This window comes from Macrotis lagotis, chromosome 5 (assembly GCF_037893015.1).
Source record: "Macrotis lagotis isolate mMagLag1 chromosome 5, bilby.v1.9.chrom.fasta, whole genome shotgun sequence".
Classification (NCBI taxonomy): Eukaryota; Metazoa; Chordata; class Mammalia; order Peramelemorphia; family Peramelidae; genus Macrotis; species Macrotis lagotis.
In genome coordinates, this window is record NC_133662.1 from 226285319 (window position 1) to 226293661 (window position 8343).

Below are 8343 nucleotides of genomic sequence, written 5' to 3' on the forward strand. Positions count from 1 at the left end.
GTCATTTTAACTACATCAGCAAACCAATTAGACCAAGAAATTTAACTGAGGATCCAGTTGGACAGGATTCCAGATATTCCCTCTCTCCAACTTCATTCTTCCCTAACTCTCTCTCTCTCTCTCTCTCTCTCTCTCTCTCTCTCTCTCTCTCTCTCTCTCTCTCTCTCTCTCTCTCTGTCTCTGTCTCTCTTTCTCACATAATTTAGCAGAGTGATATAGAATAGACCTGAGTTTTACTCCAATCTTTCCATTCCTTAAGCAATCAACAAGTATATATGTATATATTAAGTGCCTAGTATTGGCAAGGAATTGGGCTAGGTAATGGATATATAAATGCATCAAAAGAAACAATCCCTACTTGCACGAGGCTTACATATATAAAAGTATACAGTATAGATACAAATCTGTACAAGTAGATGTAGGGAGTGCATGTTGCCTATGGAAGATGTGCTTATATAAACTGGATTATATAGATGTGGAGATCAGTGGCTTATGGAGACAAAGAGATTTAGGGAAATTGTGATTCCTGCCTTGAGAGAAGCGATAAAAGGATCTATGAAGCTGGCTCCTCTGTTCCACTCTTAAAGAGAAGAATATCAGATTATAACTGTATCATCTGGTAAATATTGCTTATCTAGGGGCACAAATTTTAGTTTCAAGCTGTTTTTCTAACTGTTATCATCCAAGGAACCCAAACTAATAATAGATTTGACTCCTTCTCAGAAAATTTTAGCTATACAAAAGACCATCACAAATAGTGACCAGTTAGTAAATCCATTTATTCAAGCAGAGAAATTTTATAGATTAAAATTTGCCAGAAAAGATAGAAGAGGGAATGAGCTCTTCACCTGGAAGTAGGATCTCATGCAATCAAGAAAGAGAACCTCCTCCACCCCCTTCATGTTCCCCATTGTACCCAAGGGGAAATTCCCTGAAGTATCTAGTGATATGCAATAGAAATCAGGGATATTTTGAGTAGCTGACTTCCCCTACATATTTCCTATTTCCAAAATCTTTTTTCCCCTTTCTCCTCTTTGGAATTGGTGTTCAAAATTGCCTGTATCCTTTCTCAAGCAAGAATGAAGAATGTCTCCTACACCAATTCTTTTCCAAATATCATGTCAATATTCTCTCCACCAATTGAAGAGTCTTATGGAAAATGTTATAGTCTTGACTGGAAATTTAGATGACAAAGACAAAAGACTTCCAGAACATGTAACTAATGAAATGAAGGGAATATTTTCTCCAGTCCCTGCTCATTCTCCAAAGAAACCCCAAAATGTATTTTTTGCCTTAGAGGCACAATTAAAAATCAAACAGCCTAGTAAGCCTTATGAATGAGAACACAATCCAAGTATAGAATTACCATCAATGCAAGAGAAATTAGAAATTAAGTGGCAGAAAATATAAAAAAAGTAAGACTCAAACCACCAACAATTTTAAAAAGATGTTCTTTAAAAACTAGAGCATAAACATAAACCAACAGAGAAGATACTTAAATTAGTTTGAAGCATCAGTCCTGAAAATGTGAAAGATTATAAATTTCTCTAAATAAATATTGTAAGGAAAAAAGTAATTGAACCAATGCTTAAGGAGACTTAAAAGAGTATGGAAATGTAACCAGAAATCTTCAAAAGAAAAAAAATCATTTTAAAAATAATTTAATAATTATTTTTCCAATTATATGTAAAGACAATTTTTAACATTCATTTAAAAAAATTCGAGTTCCAAATTTTTCTTCCCCCATATAATGGTAAGTAATTTGATATGGTTATGTATGTGCAATCATGTAAAATATATTTTCAAATTAGATGGTAAAAAAAGAAAGAACAAAAAGGGAAATCATGAAAAAGATAAAGTGAAAATAGTATGCTTCCATCTACATTCAAACTTCATTACTTCTTTCTCAGAATATGAACAGTGTTTTCCATCATGAGTCTTTTGAAATCACATTGCTGAGAAGAGCTAAGTTGTTTATAGTTTATAGCACAATGATCATCAAACAATGTTGCTTCATTGGGTACAATGATCTGGTTCTGCTTATTTCACTTAGCATCAATTCATATAAGTCTTTCCAGAATTTTTTGAAATCTGCCTGCTCATAATTTCTTATAGCATAATTATATTCCATTACATTCATATGCCACAACTTGTTCAGCAATTTCCCAGCTGATGGGCATCCCCACAATGAGAGATAATTATCTTAAGAGAAGATGTAAGAAGGAAACAAAATATCAGACTTTATGGCCTATATAGCAGAAATAAGAATAGAAAAATCTAATTCCTTGAGTCTCTCTAAAGAATCAAAATGAGCGAATAACAGATTGGGAATATAAATTTACTGAAATGATAGATTATCTGGAAGAAGAGAAACAAAAGGATAAAATGGGGAAATTAATGATTTGTAGGCATCTCAAAGGCAGGATGTGTAGAGACAACTGAAGAATCATAGGACTACTAAGAAAATATGGCAAAATGAAAAACATGAACACAGTAATTCAAGAAAATTGCTCAGAATTTCTAAATATAGAAAACAAAGCACTGATCAAATAAGCCAAAGATTATCTCTAGAAAAACAAACAACTTTATTCTTTAAACTCTAATAATCAATCTAGTGATTATATTAAACACTTTCTGTTGGCAAATGGTAAATTCTATAAGCCGAAGAAAGACTTTTCAACTATAAAGAAATAAGAGAAGACTACTTTGTAGACATCAAAAACTACAGAAAAGAGTGGTTATACTATAAAATGGTTATACTACAAAATGGTTGTACTACAAAAAACAAACCAATCCAGGAGTACTTGAGGTGTAGTGTGATGCAAAACAATATGCCCTACCAACCTGAACCCAACCATTAATGAAAAAAGATGAACATTCAATAAAATAGAAGTATTTGAAGCATTTCTGAAAAACAAAACATCAAACCAAAAACCAGATGTTTAGCAGAGAGAAAATATTTATAAAGCATCCTCCATATGATAGGCTTTGTGCTATGTGTCAAGCAAGCAGGGCAATATTTTCTCTCAAGAGGGAAATAATATATAAATGGGAGTTCAAAAGTGGGTGAGAAGCAATATGGCATGGAGATGGCTATGAAGAATCATGGAGATCTTGTTCTAAGTGAAATAAGGTGAAAGCTCACCTATCAGGGCCAAGGAACACAGGGGAAGAATAGGAGATTCCAATTGGACAGAGAGAGAAAAGTTGAAGTTGTTGACTAGAATGCCAGTAGCACAATAAGGAGATATATGAGTAAATACACGGTAGTTTGGAAGAGAGAGTGCTAGTAGTTTGGGGGATCACTCACTAGCTATATGATCTTGGGTATGTAATCTCGATATCTGAGAATTCACAAAGACTAAGTTCACTCCTGGGAGAAACAGATTTTGTTTTGTTTTTGTTTTTGTTTTGTTTTTTCCATTCTCTCTGGTTCATTAATCCTCAATCCAGAAGAGGATTCTGGGAGAAATCTCTTAACCAAAGGTTGTGCATGGCTCATAGTTAGCACCTACCCTGGATTAACAGAATCCTTTCTAGTACAGTGCACTACTCACTGTACAAATGTCAGATAAAGGACAATTTAGTTCTTCCAGCACCAAAAAAAATGTCTAAAATAAAAGTAGAACTCTATCATCTCATTTACACTCTCCAAAGAGGAAAGACATTTTAATGTAAGAATGCTCGATATATATTTCACATTCATTTTGGACCTGTATTGACTGTTCAAGTCATAAATATGGATCTGCTAGTAAGTCAAGTCATGGCTTGGGCTATCTTAATTTTTTAAAGCAGCGACATATTTAGTGGTGCACATTTTCTCTTAGAAGCCATTCAAGTTCTTCCACAAAACATCCACCAACAACCACCAAAACCCAAAGATCAATAAAACTTTTTAAAATATGCTATTTTGGAAATCTTAGTTCTCATTAAATATCTAGTTCTAGACCCTTCAGATTCATATTTTGGACAAAACTGGGAACATCCATTTCTTAGGGTTATTATCTGATGACCTTGACTAAGGAAGACAGAACAAAAATGTCAACCAGGGACTCGAGGTCAGATAGGTTTAGGCACAGGTTCTTAACTCTATGTGCATGTGGTTGTCATCACTGTCAGGGTACAAGTATTGGGGAAGGGAGAGAAATCCCCTCACATCCCTCAGAAGTTTAGGGGACTGTTTCCCAACAAAATAGACCTTGTCAAAAGAAACTGGAAACAAGGGGTGTCTAGGTGGTGCAGTGGATAGAGAATTTGCCCTGGAGTCAGGAGTACCTGAGCTCAAATCTGGCCTCAGACATGTAATGATTACCTAGCTGTGTGGCCCTGGGCAAGCCACTTAACCCTATTGCCTTGCAAAAAAAAAAAAAACCTAAAAAAGAATAATAAAAGAAACTGGAAACTGTCTGTTCTTGGATCCTTATAGCTCATTTATTGGATAACTCTTCTTGGTTTAGTTTGCCTTGCACATAATATACATTTAATAGATGCTTATTGGATTGAATTTTATTCTTTTTTATTTGTCATTTTTCTTTGCCTCTACCTTTCTTTGTCTTTATCTCTTTCTGACTCAGGCTCTTTTTGTCTCTCTGTCTCTTTTTCTGTCTGCTTTGCTCTTTCTTTCTCCCTCCCTCTCCCTCCCTTTCTCTTTTTTTCTCTCCTTTCTCTCCCTCCCTCTCCTTCTCCCTTTCTCTTCTTTTCTTTCCCATTTTCTCCCTCCTTTTTTCCTTCCCTTTCTTCTTTTTCTTTCTTTTGTTGTTCCCTTCTCCATTCTCTCTCTCTCTCTCTCTCTCTCTCTCTCTCTCTCTCTCTCTCTGTCTCTCTCTCTCACACACACACACACACACACACACACACACACACACACACACACAAACACACACACTCACTCTGTAGGCAGGCTTTCCCCTGGTAGCAGCAGGAGCTTTCAAGCTCAAAGCATTTCTTAAAGTGAGAATAGTCTTAGCAGCAATTTCAGCCGTCAGACTTCCCACCCAAGAAAGCAAATCAAGATAAACTCTGCCCATCTTCGTCCTGGGGCGCCTCATTTGGTACCTTCTGGCAGGCTGATCTAATCCTCTCCAGCGCCAGCACAGTCAGCTGCAACAGGTTGATGTTGGGGAGCAGTTAGGCTTAAATAGCCAATTAGAATGCAGATCATCAGGGCTTGCTTCTTGAACCAGCTAGAATATAAAGTAGAAATGGAGCTTATTTATTCATTCATTTCATAAGTATTTCTCAAACATCTATTATGTCTAAAATATTATACTCGGTATTTTGAAGACCATTGAAATGTGAGTTGCTGTGGCTGCTGCTTCAATCTCCCTAACCTTTAGAAAACAAAAACAAAATAAAAAACCTTTCATCTGATTCTCCTGCTCCAAAAATTTAATTGTCCAAACTCTTTTGTGACTAAAATCTGTGCTCGTATGGTTTACTCAAAAATGTTTCTGCCTGTTCACTCATTCTTTTCCTATAATCTGCCCTCTGTCCTTACACCTCTGCTAAAAATTTACTCTAGGATCTCCTAATCTTTTTTTTTTATCTCTCTGAGGAATCTGACTCAGTCTTCGAGGCCTTTATATCCTTTGTGCTAATAAGATAGATGGGTTCCTACCTCTTTGACCATTTCATTTCTAATTCCTAACCCAGACTTCTCTTTATATTTCTGGGTTCTGACTTTGGACTTTTTATCTCTCTTTGGACCTGTGTCTCTGTCTCTCTCAATCTCTGTCTCTGTAACTCATCCTCTGTGTTTCTTTATCTTATTCTTTGTCTATATGTCTGTCTCTTTGGGTTTTTTTCCTTGTCTCTCACTATATCTCATTTGTCTCTATCTGCTTCTCTGTCCCTCTCTCATTGTCCTTCCTTTTCTTTTTTTCTCATCTCTCCTCTTCTCTTCTCTCCTTTTTTCTCCTCCTCTCCCTTTCCCCCTCTTTCCTTTCCTTCCTCTTCCCTTCCTTCCTCTCTAATCTCCTTCTCTTCTCTTTGTTGTCTTTTCCCTTGGTTTCAACTATTACTTCTACTTAGTTAACTCCTAAATCTTACACAGAGTCCAGAGTCAAAAGTCATCTCGAAGTCTATGACTTGATTCATTAACATTTATGCTATTCCAACCTTGAGGGTGCAGGGTATGTTTATATGTTTCTTCATTAATTAATAAGATTTCAACATCTCTCTCAATTAATGGATGCAGCTGGGTAGTACAGTTGATAGAACATTGGACATAGAATCAGGAAGACAAGTTCAAGTCTGAACTCAAACACTTACCAGCTGCTTAATCCAAGGCAACTCACTGAAGCTTTGTCTGTCCTAGTTTCCTCATCTGTAAAATGGGGATAATAATTGTATTTACTTCTCACAATTGTGAGGATCAAATGAGATTATAGTTGTAAAGGGCTTTGCAAATCTTAAAGCACTAAATAAATGCTAGCTATCGCCACCATCATCATCCTCATTCAGTAATTGTAGTGCTACTACTAACAAAGCCCGGAGTCCCCACCCCAGTTTGTAAAATATTATTTATATAAGTTAGAGAAATTTTCTTGCCCAATAGTAGTTATTCACACTCGAATATATTTATCATCTCCTTCAAGATGTTTTGACCAATGCTGCTGATCTGAACTCCTCTATTTATACCTGCCCATCAACCATGACTCTCAACTATGTTTTCTCAAAAGCCTGCCCTCAATATGTGAAAAGGCTCCTGTGCTTTCTTTCCCTCAATATCAGTGCAACCCTCTAGCCTTGCATCTCTCATCTTTTGCTTTTCCCACATGATCAGTCTAACTTTTTTTAGTTACATAATTCCTGGATGGTATCCTTTTTATTCTTCTTCTCCAGAGCTCCTACTGATTATATGTCACAACCTATTCACACTCACCCAATTCATCGCTATTACAACAGGTATGATTTTCACCTTTAGTTGCTTGGAGGTTGGTCTTCAAATTATTAGTTCCACAATAGTATGGATTATGCTCTCAAACTTCCTGGTCCCCAGTAGAATGAAGCAAGGCTCTGTACTTGCTCCCCAATTTTTTAGCATAATGTTTACAGCCATGTTATCAGATGTCTTCAACAAGGGCAAAAATTGCTTCAAGTTTAGCAACCACACCGTTGGCAAATTATTTAACTTGAAAAGGCTATGAGAAGACTAAAGTAGAGGGAGAGTTGGTACATAAGTTTTTGTTTGCAGATGATTATGCTTCAATGCAGCCTCTGAAACTGAGGTTCCACAAAGTATAGATAAATTCTCTGCAGCTTGTGCTCATTTTGAGCTATCAATACCAAGAAAACACAGCTGCTCCACCAGCAAACATCATACCATCCATAAATGGAACCATTAGCTACAACAGACAGAGAGATTTTTGAATGCTGTGGATAAATTCACTTAACTGGGCAGTATACTTTCTAGGGATGTACACAGATTATGAAGTTGACCATGAATTGCCAGTTAGCTCAGTATTTAGGAGGCTTTGAAGGAAATTGTGGGAGAGAGAAGGTATCAGACTCTACAGAGACATTGTGCTGACCTCATTGATGCATGCCTGGGAAACCTGGACAATCTACCAGCACCACACCAGGAAGCTGAATCACTTGCATTTGAATTGTCCTAAGATTCTGAAAATCACTTGGCAGGAAAAAGTACCTGAAAGGTTCTCTCTCAAGCTGAACTGCCAAACATTCAAACTCTACTATGCAACTCGGATGGGCATTGTTTGAATGCTAAATGTATGTTTGCCTAAAAGATGATTTAACAGAGAACTCACACAATACAGTCATTGAGATGGAAGTAGAAGTCCTTCAAGGATGCTTTTAAGGAATCTTTGAAGAACTTTGGAATGGATTATATGACATGGGAGAAACTGGCAGGGACTGCCCAGCATGGTATGACCACCTCAAAGGAAGCACTGTCCTCTATAAGTAAAGCAGAATAGTAGTAGTTCAAAAAAAAAATCCCACCCTATAAGAGAAGCAAATGTAGACACCTCCACTCCCTGTGATAAAATGTTCCAACCTCATATTAGTCTGATCAGCCACTGTTAGACATGCTGTACCTTGAACTCAAGATAGTGATGTCATTTTGCTCCCCTTTGAGCATGAAGGACAACAAAGTTCCCAAAACTGAAGACACTTAGCACCTATAAAATGTATTTTCAAGATGGACCTTTGCTTTTCATGGAAAAAGTGAGGAAGGGAACAGAGATTTGCAATTTCCTGAAATAATCCAGCCTACTCTCCTCTTCCTTTTTTACTCTGGGTCCAGCTCATTGTCCATGTGTGCTGTCTATATCTTCTGATATACATACATACATATATACATACATACATATATATGCATGT